General features: G+C 26.9%; 1 pseudogene; it reads left to right on the top strand.

Moving 5' to 3' along the window:
• The first annotated feature begins 12,908 nt into the window (after positions 1-12,908).
• LOC112756714 (probable receptor-like protein kinase At1g11050) lies at positions 12,909-14,580 on the top strand (annotated as a pseudogene).

The following is a 14,580-nucleotide window of genomic DNA, read 5'->3' as shown; positions in this document are numbered from 1 at the left end:
ATGCAAGAGATCAAAATTGACTTATCAATCAAATGCTTAGCTTTTTCATGCATTATCATTATCTGGTCCCCAATTGCTAGGTTTAATATCTGTCACCTCTGACTCGCAGTCATGTTTGACTTGTATGTATATACACCTTAATTCATTCATATATAGATATCTCAGCAATCACTTTACTTTCTAATAGTGCCATTACATATATTAAATTTCACATGTGAGATATTTTTATCTCTTGAACTAAAATTTATAATGAATTGGTTTCACTTAATGATGGTATTATTATAATCTATTTTATTAAATCCTCACACTTTAGATAATCAGATCATTATTCATAGACGTTACAAAGTACATTATAAGTATAATAAAGTCTCTATAATATTTATAATTAAGTATAAGTTAAGATAATTTTTTTTTCTTCTTAAACTCATTCAATTTTAAGAACATACACGTTAATTTTTACGAACAATTAAAGAAATTAATTACTTTATTCACTCAACATACAATCACTTTTGCTTCATTTTTTTTGTCAATTTTTTTAAAATAAAGTATTCCTTTTTCATGTGTTCCTTGTTGTAAATTTGTTACTAACAAAAATATAAAATTTATTCTCAATAGAGATTATCTCTTAATAATAGCAAAACTTTCAGTATAACTCTCTTACTGCATGATTAAATAATCTAACTATTACGATGATCTTTACAATAAGACATTATTCGAAAATTAGTTGCCTGTATTGTATAATTTTCCTCATATGAACCAAAAGAAGAAACCAAAGCAAGCCTTACCAGCTAAGCATTAAGCTTATATATATATATATATATATATATATATATATGTATATGTCCACAAATTTTTCTACTTAATAAGAGCAATGATATATATGCAGTCAACATGCATGGTATATAGTCAAATTTTTAAAGAAATATTATGATGATAGCTATTATTAATCAGATCAAACAAAATGATATATAATATAATTTAATTTCATCATATCAATACATGATCTTGTCATATAACTCACAAAATTTAATATTATATATAGTCGTCTGGCGTTAATAAATATATTATTCCACATTCAACTGTCGGAGTAATAATACCGGGTGTGTCTGTGCGGCGTTACTTAATTCAAGTTCAAAAGATAATATTTTAAGAAAAGATAATAAGTTTCAATTAAAACGGAGGAATATAATTGAACAATTTAAATAATAGGTTAATAAAAGAAAATTAATTTTAAATTAATTAGATATAATGTTTATATTTTTTATTGTTCACCTAACAAAAATGTATTATTATTTAGTTATATATAGAGAAGCAAATATTCTAGCGGATCGTGCCAGCCAAAGGATTCTAGATTCTTCCTCCCTCCCTCAAAATAAAGAAAAGAATGTTTTAAAGAAAAAAAAGAGGTGATAAAACAAAAGAATTTGAAAGAATAGTAGTCCTTTTCCTTTCTAACGTATATTTTACGGAAATAATATTTACACACTTCTTTATTTTTATCAATTTAATTATTTTTAATATTAAAAGTGAAAAATATATGCATAAAAATGTTAAATATAATATTGCTTTATATTTTAATTATAAGTTGTCTGTGTGCGAGTGCGACACAATTATGGTGTAACCTTGACCTTAGCGATGTTACGTTTGACATTTTAGTGATAAGAAAAAGTATAGGGTATCCAGTATACTATCTGTCAACTTATTACTAATAATAATTAATTATTATATTTTAAATATATGTATAAAAAGATATATCTAAAAAATATATATATAAAGATAATTCTATTAGACACAGTTATAAAAAAAATATTTTTATTAAATACATCTATAAAGATACTTCTATTAAATACAATCATAAATAAGAATTGGCAGAAGTTGACAAAAATACTATTGGTAACATAACGAAATTGGAGTGATAATAACAACACTACTACTCCTTAATTTAATAGCTCAATCATATATAACTGCCGTGCATATAATATAATAATACTAGTTTCCTAGAAGAGAATCACTATTCATAGAGATTATTATTTATCCGAAAGAAATTGCCTACTTGCATTGCAATGGTAAAAACCAGTAACCCAAAATAATGTAATGCGTAGTAAGCAAATGAATTAAGATGAGTATGTAATTAATAATTTAATTTTTATGCATCTTCGAATAAAATAATTTTACGTATTCATTCCATTGCACCAATACTATATTAGTAAAAAGTAATTTTTTATATTAACAGCAATGAATGGGTTAAAAAAAAAGGTTTAGACCTAATTTTTTTATCTGTAAATTTATATTTTCTTTAAAACTTAACCCCACACATTGAGAATCTTTTAATTCTAATTCTATTCATACTCTAAAATTTTATATCCCATCCTACTCATAATAAATTAATTTTTTTTAATCAAATATAATATTTAATCATTTTATATTTTATAAACATAGTAATAAAATAAAAATATAAAATTAAATTCATATTAAAATAAAAATAATAAAATCATAATAAAATAAAATTATAGGTAATTAAAATTGATTTTAATCTTCAATATTTGAGTTAAATCTTAATTTGATATCTAACATTTCAAACGTCTTATTTTAGTCCTGAAAAATTTCAAACGGGTTTAATGTTATTCCACTATTAAATTTGACACAAACAATTAACATATTAAAAAGACAACAACGTTCGATTTCAGTATATAAGAGAAATTGACCCTCCAACAATCACCAATATAAATAATTTTTCTTGAATTTTGGAGCTAGCATTGATGATTGATTACTAGTGTTTGAGGTTTTATACAAAAAGGATATCGAAAAAAGAAAGTGTGACAAAAAGATTTTGATTATGTTTCTCTAATACGTAAAAAAAAATGATTTAACTAAAAATATTGTTAATATTCACGTCACTCATTACATTAATTATTCATATCAAATTTAAAGGTGGAATAACTTTAAAACTAAAATAGAACGTTTGAAATGTTAAAAATCAAATTAAGATTTAACTCAAACGCTAAATACTAAAATAATATTTTACTCTCAAATTACAAAATGGAGAGAATATGAATTCGATCTACTCCATCAATTTTATTATACATGTATAATAATTTATAACTACATATTATAATATGAAGAGTATTAGGGGCCAACAACTTTTGGTATTTGTAGCCATCAAATAGCTATTAATGATGATTTTAATAGTGTAAAATTGGTGTAAAATTTTATCCAATAGCTCACTTTTTCTTACTAGTTACATGCTGACCAGAATTTGAAAAAGTTGCTGACCTCCTAGACTTTTCCTTATAATATAATAGAAGTGTAGATAGGTTGGGTAGGATTAAATCTAAACCTACATCTGATTCTACTCGCAATTATTTCTATTCTATTTTTAATCTGATCTGTTGAAAATTAAATTATCAACTTTATCCAAATAAATTGGATCCAATTGAGTATTCGCAAATAAAATTCTTGTTGTTTATCTTAATCATTAAAAAAATGTGATCAAATAATTTTTTAATGTATTAAAATTAAATTTTTTAATTAATTAATAATTAAATTAAAGGTTAACTACTTCGGTTAAAATTTGAAAATTTTCACCAAATATGAAATTAGATTTGTTAAACTTTTACGATTTGTTTTAGAGAATCACAGTATTTTTTCTTTTTATATATTATTTTGTCGGAATTAAATTTGTCTGGACACCAAAAGATATTATTTATTTTTAAATTTTAAGATGGTTAATTTTTCATTGATTTGTATCACCATCGCGGTTAAGATTTTATAAATTAAGTTTTTAATTATAATACATAGATATTGATATAAAAATATAATATAATATAATATGAGATATATAATACACAAATTTTAAATTTTTATAAGATACAATGATATATATATATAAAATATAAAATATTTTTAATAAATTATAATAATATTTTAATATTAAAATATAAATTAATTTTTAATTATTTTTAATATTTTTTAATTATATAAAATATTTAAAATAAATTTTATTTTTAATAAATAATAATATATAATATTTTTAAATTCATTTCAACCATATATATTATAAATAAAATTAGATATATTAATATATAATAATATTTAAATATATTTAAAAAAATTATTTTTTATAAATAAACATAAAAAATATACATATCAAATAAATATTAATAAATATCGTTTTCAAGATGTTAATAAGAATACGGTAAATATCGTCAATTAAACGTGCTTCATAAGTTTTTAATTAATTAAATATCTCATATATGTTAGGACTCCCATTAAAACACGGTCCATATAAGTTATATATATATAAATAAAGTTACTCTATATAATTTTTGATAATAGACAATTGATAGGAAAAAATAAATAAATAAAGCGTGCGGCGGTGTTATAATTAGATATAGGAAGTATGTGCTAATTAAGATCAAGTGGGAAATAGATATATAAATGGCGTAATTTAGTTAACAGCTGTGAATTGCAGAGCAGCATTGCCAGCGGTGGAAGATGATTATAATTGGGTATGGTCCTACAAACATGTCTGTCCAAGGATTTAATTGAGATTCGGATGAGACGTCATATTATATACATACATATATGGCTGCTGCGTCAATAATGTATTGTAAATGTCTATATGCATTGCTTAAATTGATTAAATAATTAAATTATTAAATCACATCACACGAGTGTATCTGCTTATGATAGGCTTCCATCAATTCAATTCCTTATTACTATTTACTCACCCTCCTTTGTCCCCCTCTCCCTCTCAACCCAAATTAACCTCCCATTTTACATGCATCTGTTAATTAGTTATTAAACAGTTTTGCACTAAAATTATTCACTATAATTAATTATTATATATTTATATATAAATATATATTATTTAATTTATTTTTAATATATATTTTATATTTTAATATATATTTTATATTAATAACTAATTTTAACGTATTTATATAATATAATTGTTAATTATTTTATGTTAATTTTAAAGTCAACAATAATGATCGAATTTTATTAAATGTTTAATCATAAAAATTAAATATTATGATATAAAACTACTTTTTTTAATTAAAATCTTAAAATGAAAATAAAATATTATAAAAATGTTATATATTTAAGTGATTTTATTAATCAAGTTCAACCAAATGATTTAGAGTCATACGCCATTTATAACATACTTTTAACGTAAATTTTTCATTGTTTGTTCCTCTTCAACGTAAACATTTCATCCTTCTCTGATTTCTTTGTGTTTTTGTCTGATTATTATCTCTTTCTCTTCAAATTTTTATTTTTTTTCTTCGGTTTTCTTGTGTTCTCCTCAGATTTTATTCTCTTTCTCTTTAAATTTTCAATCTATATTTGTTTTTTTTTAAATCGAACAGTGTAATTAAAATTGTTTAAATTTTGCATGTTCCAAAATAATGAATGATTCAAGTTCAAATCAGTAGACGATTTGGATTATTCTTCTAAATCGAATTAAGTGGAGGAGGTTTGGATCGTTCTTAATTTTATCTAATTTCATTCTTTATCAATTTTGAATTGAATAGAATGGAATAAAATATAATGCAATTGAATAAAGTGATAATGAATAATTTCATTCTTCTTTGCTAAAATTAATGTTATTTATGAATTTGAATTTGGATAGAATGCAGGAGTTTCTGAATTTATAGAATGCACAATTTTTGATTTATTTGTTATTATACAATGGTGTTGTTCTAATCATATTTCGGTTTATTCGCAGTCTAAGTGTGTTGTCGATGAACAACTTGTCCTAAAAGTTAGGATGACTTTCAAGACAAATTGAATGGAATAGAATGAAATCTAATGCAATTAAATAAAGTGATAATAAATAATTTTATTCTTCTTTGCTAAAATATGTGATGTTTATGAATTTGAATTTGGATAGAATGCAGGAGTTTCTGAATTTATAGAATGCACAATTTTTGGTTCATTTGTTATTATACAATGGTGTTATAATCATATTTTGGTTCATTTGCAGTCCAGGTGTGTTGTCGATGAACAATTTGTCCTAAAAGTTGGGATGACTTTTAAGACACTTGAAGAAGTTGGAAAATTCTACAAAAATTATTTCAAACTTGCTGATTTTTCTATGAAAATAAGGAACACCACTCAGAAGGGAGATGAAATTAAGAATCAATTAATTACATGTAGTAGAGAGGAAAAATAGAAATCCAAGATATCTCCAACTTATTTGTGTCTAAATTTCGGTTCATTTAAGTTTTACTCATATAATGTTTTCTCTTTTGATGAAAATTAGGCTAATTTCTGATTTGTGTTATGTTTTATTGAGTAGTTACGTTTTAGTTTTTTAAATTAGTTTCTGCAATTGTGTTGTGGTAAACAGTTTAAGTATTTATTAGAATAAATTTCGGTTCATTTCTATCTAAATCTCGGTTCATTTGTATTTTTATCGCTGTTGAAGTTTGATAAATACATTTAATATATTCAGTGTGAACCTAGATTATTCATTCAAATTAATGTGATCTCAATACAGTTCAGGCAGTTCCAATAAATAAATCAAAAGGAATTTAAGAAAATATTTTTAAATATATATTAATATTTACAAAGAGTCAAAGAAGTGTTTGCCTCTTTACAATTCTTTACAAAATAGTGTTCAAAAATGTTAATAGAAATTTATTACAATTTAGAAGATTGAACCTATTTCCTTTCTATATCCCCAAATGATAATCTGCAGAAAGAACTTGAAAGGATAAAAGATGGCTTTGAGATTCTTATGCTTTTAGATCCCCCAATGATTTTGTCTCTCAATTTGTTTATCTTGTTCAAGAGAATGGTCGGACCATATTCATACCTGAAAATATCAACTTGTTCCTACAATAACTTTTGATCACTCATATTGACAAATACGTTAGCTATCGTTCTCGTTGAGCATCTCAAATCGTAAGTTTTCTGCAAGGATTTGAAACATTATGTTATATGATATATTTATAATTCAAAAATAGAGTTGATTTAGTGTGTATATATATGCTTACATCGTAAAGTGATTTTTTTTTTTTGAGATGGTCTTCTTTGTCATTTTGACTATAAGGAATAAAAAATTTGGCCAATACTTAACAGCAGTATCAAGTGAACCTTAATTAATTTACAAATAAACCGAAATTAGTTTATATTTGAACAAGCAATAAAAAAGACTCAACCATAAAAAAATATCGAATTCATTTTTTGATCCAAATGAACCTCAAATAAACTAAGAAATGAACTGAAATTATTTAATGATGACACCAAAGAAAATCAAAGAATAAAAAATTTGGTCAATACTTAATAGCATCATCAAGTGAATTTCAGTTAATTCACAAATGAACTAAAATTAGTTCAGATTTGAACAATTAGTCAAAAAGACTCAATCGTCAACAAAATACATTGAATTCATTTCTGGATTCAAATGAATATCAAATAAACTAAGAAATGAACCGAAGTTATAGTAAAATGCAGCACAACTACTACAGTTTCATTCGATGCCCTAGTTTCAAAGAAAAATAAGAAAAAATTGAATTAGAGAAACTCGATCTACTAAATGAACGAACTTGATCTACTAAATCCTAAACCGAACTGATAGAAATGTGAAAGAGAAAATTGAACATAATGAACAAGTAATTTTATCAGTACTTTAAAAAATTTTTGTTGTTTTTTTTTTTGTGTTTTTTGTTGATGATCTCAAACGTAGAACCGAATTTTTCTGTAGTTTTTGCAGAAAATTTAAAAGATTTTTGAGAAATTTTGAGAGATATTTTAAATTCTTTTATTGCAGTTTTGAGTAGAAGATGTGAACGATTTTTTATATTAGAGCACGAAGTAAGAGATAATGTTTGTTTGGAATTTTGGGCGTGTGTTACACGCTCTTTTAGTGAGAGTGATTTTTGTTGATGTTAAGCCTACGTGGTTAGACTTTGATGACAATAAAACCTAAATGTGTAGCAGATATGTAAATATTATACTTAATTTCTCATTTATATTGATCTCTCTAATTAGAAAACAAATTATACATACAAAAGTATAATTGTATACCAAAATCAACTATCATATATTTATATATAAATATATGTACTATTTAACTCATTTTCGATATATATTTTATATTTTAACATATATTTTATCCTGATAACTAATTTTAATATATACCTAACATAATTATTATACATATCATTTCTAGATTGTTTACCAAACATTCATTAAAGAATGTAACACCTAACGGATTGAATTATCTGCACAATCCATCTAGAACCTTTTTTTTTCAAAAAAAAAAAAAAAATTGAAGATGGCATGTAGAATATATATGAAACGAAAGCGATGTTTATAATAACTGGACTAGGAATGAAGAAATTGAAGAGCACGAGTTAAAATAAATGCGGGGAGGTGCAAGGAAGGTAGCTAATAAATAAAGGTAGAAGAGGGTGGGTATGTATGTATGTATATATAAGGGGTTCCCCATGTGTTGTTGTGGCAAGCATGTATGTTTCCCCTGAAATCATTGGGTTCCAAGCAGAGTTGAAGGACCATCCTTCAATTTCTGGCTATGTAGCACCATAACATATTGCCAAAAAGGGAAGTAACTCATTCACCAGTCACCACTGCACTTTGAAACACATATCTCCTTATTTCAGAAAACAATAATTGTTAACTAACGGCTGTCAATTCACCCAAAAGTCTGCTCAATTAATTAAGGAGAGACAATCGCATTACTCTATTCCCATTTTAAGTTCAAACTGCTGTGTCATTTCTATTATTCCCCTGCCTCCTCACCTCATTTGACCAAAAACAACTTGTAAAAACTTATTAGTCAAAATCACTCCATTAAAATTACTTGTCGATCGTCTTAGAGTCCGATAGACATGTTGTATTTACAAAGACTCTGATCATCAAATTAATTTGAGGTTTAGAAGATACAAGAATTATAGTTTGAAAAGATATTTTAGGATTTTATCTCAATGTTTATAGTATTTGGTGACTGAAAATCGTGTGCGTCTCTTAAATGAATTATTTACATACGACCTGACTTGTATGAAAGGTGGACAGTAACAATTATATTTTTATTTATATATTTTATCTTATTACAGTTTATATGTAAATAATATACCTTTAAATTTTTTTCTTCACAAATTTAATTTCTAATTTAAATTTTTCTTAATTTTTCTGTAATAACGATGTCATCAACAAAAAATATGTACTATTATATAAGTTATAAATTATGCTCAATGAAATACTTTTAAAATTACTGTAAAAAAAAAAACGAATTTAGAGATAATCATTAATATAGTTTTATATACCAAAGAAAAGTATTATTATACTAAGTCAAATACTCACACTAGTTGAAAAAATCTCTCTATATATAATAATTTAGATAAATAATCTGATCTCTCATGCAAAAGTAAATTATGAAAAAATTGTAGTTGTAACATTGTTAACCATATTTTTGAAAAAATTGTAAATATATATATTATATCTTATTGATTCATTTAGGATAATTATTTCTAGGAGCATATCTTCGTGTGAAGATGATATTATAAATAATTAGATAGTTTAATTAACTATATTCGGTCAAATATGTTATACTATCTAACAGTTTAAAATATCCATTTTACATAAAAATATCTCTATCAAAGTAATCCCTCGTCTAGTAGCATAAAAATAAAACACACTAGATGTATATACAAGGTAATGTACATGTGCCAATGCGATATGTTCTATTTAGTTTTATTCTCAGTTTTTATTGAGTAAAATGTTAAAAGATATAAATATTCATATTATATTTTTTAGGTTTAATTATTATGTTAGTATTTATAATTTTGTGAAAATTTTAATTAAATTTTTATTTTTTTTAATTGAGTTTTTATATCATTTATTTTTTAATCGGGTCTTTATTTTTTTATTTGGATTTTTACATTATTTTTTTAATTAGGTCTTTATACAATTAAACTAATTACTGTCAAAAAAGACTTAATTGAAAAAAAATTGATACAGAGACCAAATTAAAAAGAAAAAAATATAGGAACCTAATTGAAAATTTTGCGAAATTATATGACCAACAAAGTAATTAAACTTATTTTTTAAAAAAAATAATTTTATAATATGATATCAGAGTCTTATATCCAAAAATCTAAAATTTAATTTTTGATAAATTAAAAAAAAATATAAGACTAACAAAAAAAAATCTACATAAAAATCAAACAAATTCAAAAATAAATTCTTACTTAAAAAAATATTAAATATATAATTATTTATATTTTTTATCCATTTAAATTTGCAAGACGAGTGTATGATGACAGGGGATGGATAAGTAGTTGCAACTCAGCTATGAGCCATACACATAAATATATTATAAGGAATGGTATTTATTTATTAAAACATGATCTCAGAATTCACAAAGCTAGCTAGGATTCAATTATTGGGAGACGAAAAAGCAAAGATGGATTGGGACACTGCCTCAGAAACATTAGGTCTCGTGCAGGACCGCGATCTTGAGAAAGGTTATGTATGTATCCCGTTACATCCTTCTTCCTTTCCACATATATATATATGGGACCTTCCTCAATCACTAGTAAGTACCGACGTGACCTACCTCTACACTTATGCCCTTCAGGTCCTACAACCAACTAATCATTCATTTTTATTCTTTCCACTCCAATTATATTAACACTAATTTATATATACTTTACGTAAATGTAAATATAGCTACACACAACTTTTACATAAATATGTCTAATTATGCATCATCTTATTATTGTTCTTGTCTCATGCCTTAACTAGAAAATGGAGATTTTAAGACTAGGGATAGAAATAGGCCGGTCACTCCAACTATATTTTTTCTAAAAATATTTAATAATAAAAAATTAATTAAAAATAATCAAAATTTATTTTATTTAATATTTATTAATTATTGTAATAATTAATAAATTATAATTATTTTTTTATTTTTTTAACATTACCGTTTTTTTCTATGATACTTACAAATAGAGTGTTATTAGATGTTGATTCCGGGTAATAAACATCACAAGTGTACGGTAAATTAGATCTCACGTCACTTGGTTTCATACTCCACAAAAATATTATTTATAAAAAAAATTAATCAATAAATTAGCTATTACATATTAAATATGTGTTATTTTATTTGAATTTTGGTTTCGACTTTGGACCAAACTTACATTATTAATCTCAATTTAGAAAACATATGTCGTTCTTTTTTGTGTGGATCAACTCAGAAATTTTGCAATACTTTTAAAGGTGAAAAATGATAATCTTTTATTAAATATGAAGTAAGGACGCTTTGTTGAGTTGTCGTATACTCGTATTTGCATGTTGGACACATTTTGGACATGATACTTATCGACACTCGTCTGACATGTTTGTCTGTCGTGTCCAACCGTGTTTTAATAAAAAAAATAAAAAAATTTTCTCTGGACACACTTAGACATACATAAATACCATTACGTGTTAACGTGTCCAGCCTTATTCTTAACATATATTCTTGAAATGAGTTTAGAAATAATATATATTATTATTTATTAAAACAAAAAATATTTTAAATACTTTATATAGTTAAAAGAAGACATTAAGAATAATTAAAAAATTATTTTATATTTTAATACCAATAAAATATTAAAAATTCATTGTAATTTATCTAAAAAATACTTTATATTTTATATATATGTCATGTCCCCATGTCTTATAAGATTTTAAAATTTGTGTGTCCGTATGTTTTGTATCGTATCGTGTCGTGTTCCGTGTCCGTGCATCATAGTTTATTAATAATAAAAACTTTTACAAGAAATCCTGAGAATAACAATTTAAAGAATTTGTGGAAAAAACAAGATTTAGCAGCAGTTTTAAATGAAACTAAAAACTGAAATACTTGAGTGTTGGAAAATAAATAAAGAAACTGAAACTGAAAGAATATAAAGTATAGTTAAGAATGAAAAAGAAAGTAATGAGCACAAAAATAAAAAATGGCTTCCAACAACTACATACACTTGCATTCTATTATTTCTACTTCTCGTTAGTGTGACTTGTGATTTTTTAAGAGTTTAGATATCTTAGTGAGTTGTCGAATAGAAGTCTCTCTTTTGATTTTCAAATTCTCTATTTATAGATGAATTCTTTAATTTAAAGTAATTTTATTTTTATGATCAAACATATCTAATTTACCCATCTTCTGAATTTTCTTGGAGGCCAAGTAGTTCTTCCTTACCCCAAGAAGCAATTATTTTCTTGGATGCTAAGTTTTTCAGCCCACTATCCTATAAATAATTATTTTTTTTGAAAACCGGTTCTAATTGAACATGTTTTAATCATGATTCGTGGAGGAATGAATTGTCTCTTTTCCCATTCTAATTTTGTATTCCAGAACCTGTTTTACTTTTACTTTTAAGTCGAAAATATTTTGCTTCAACAATTATTTAATTTATTTTAAATATATATCTTATATTTTAATATATATTTTATAATATTCCAAACTCTAACACAACGATTAGGGGTGGCAATGGGTAGGGTAGGGTAGGGTTCGGAGTCAATCCTAATCCTACCCGCGGGTTGAGAATATCTCAACCCTAACCCTATTCGCTTTTAACCCGCGGGTACCCGATCCTATCTGCGGGTTACAAAAAAAATGCAACGTTATTATATAACTTGATGATAATTTAAAATAGAACTGACTTTTATGTAAAAAAAGTTTATTAAATTATCAATTAATGATTTTCTTTTAATGACTAAGGATCTTTTGTATTTAGTGAGAAGTCTTTAGTTCAACATCCACTTAAAAGATATTTTTATATAAGTATATAATATATACATATATAGGGTGCGGGTTGGTCGGGTAGGGTTGAAGCTCAACCCGCACCCTACCCTACCCGCTGCGGATCGGGTTGGCAACCCTACCTGACCGGATGGGGTCGGGTTGGGTACCCGCGGGTAGGGTACATATTGCCACTCCTAGCAACGATCATCACTTGTATATAGAGTTAATAGTCAATTTCGTCCCTGAAAGATACCTCGATCTCCATTTTTGTCCCCGAAAGTCAAAATTAATCAAAATCGTCCTCCAAAGATACCTTACCTGATCATATTCGTCCTTTCGTCATCTCTCTAGCTGAGTTGGCAAACGTCCGCTGACGTGGGCCGTTAACTGCCAAGGTGGCAGAGAACAAAAACTGACGTCGTCTCGGTAGAAAGCACTCCTAAGATTGAAACGTCGCCGTTTTGTCTTCAGAAGAGGGATTCAAACGTTGCAATGCGTTACCCCCGTTCTGTCTTTCACCATGGCAGCACTTTCACCTTCACCTTCTCCTTCTTCTCCTTTAACATGCTCCCATCAACTTCAGCTATGTTAAGAGAGTTCCATGGAACCCTTCCGCATGTGAGAATTTCTACTCTTTATCATCAAACTTGAGCAACTGTTGCACCTCGCTCTTATCTCTAATCGGAATAGGGTTCACGCAGTACCTTAAAGCAACTACAAATTTCAACCTCCCAAACCTTGAAACCTCAACCTCATGCGTCCATGATTTCCAGTCTCAGCTCAATTCCTTGTCTCTCCAAAACAACCTCGTTGACTTGTGCTTTGACCCTCACCAGTTCGTCATGTCCCGAAACGATTGCGCAGGAATTGAAACCCTAACTAAAAGATTGGGACAAGAAGCTTGGTCAAATCATGCCTCTTGATACTAGTTGCAAACAAGACCTCACTGATCTTTTGCTATGTGATGTGTGTCTTACTGCGGGGTTTCAGGCGCAGCATAAACTTGTCTCCATTGATGGTAATGCTTCTCATTCTGAAAATTGTTTCAAATTTACTATTCTATATGCTACTGCGTTTGTGAATCAGTATGGACCTGAAAGCAATGGTGCCATGAGTTGCATCTTTGGTATGTCACTTTACCCACAGGGTGGTGGTTATGTTGGAAAAAGTCACCAGGGTTTGGTTTTTGGGTTAACTGGTGCTGGTGCTGTTTTGTTAGTTATGTCTTGTTTGTTAGGGGTTTATGTTTGGTATGATAGGAAGGTTAGGAGGAAGAAGCTTAATGACGATGAATTTGATTTTGATCATGAGGAACAAGGGTCTAGGCATAGGTTGAGGCCGAATACGGGTCTATTTGGTTCAAGATTGATGAGCTTGAGAAGGCTACTGATAATTTCTCAACTAAGAATTTCATTGGCAGGGGTGGATTTGGGCTTGTTTTCAAGGGATTTTGTCCGATGGTTCGGTCGTGGTGGTTAAGAGGATCTTGGAATCTGATTTTCAAGGGGATGTGGAGTTTTGTAATGAGGTGGAGATTATTAGCAACCTGAAGCACCGGAATCTAGTGCCTCTTCGAGGCTGTTGTGTAGTGGTGATGATGATGAAAAATTTAATGACAGGGGAAGCCAGAAGATTTTGGTTTATGATTACATGCCGAATGGAAACCTTAAAGACCATCTGTTTCTGGTGAGTGAGCAACAAAAGTTGAAGAAATCGCTGACTTAGCCTCAAAAAGGAAGAGCATAATCTTGGATGTGGCAAAGGGGTTGGCTTATCTGTCGTGCGATGCATGTGTTCACGGCGATGTATTTATCGTTTAA

This window comes from Arachis hypogaea, chromosome 16 (assembly GCF_003086295.3).
Source record: "Arachis hypogaea cultivar Tifrunner chromosome 16, arahy.Tifrunner.gnm2.J5K5, whole genome shotgun sequence".
Classification (NCBI taxonomy): domain Eukaryota; kingdom Viridiplantae; phylum Streptophyta; class Magnoliopsida; order Fabales; family Fabaceae; genus Arachis; species Arachis hypogaea.
This window is presented reverse-complemented; position numbering and strand designations above follow the sequence as displayed.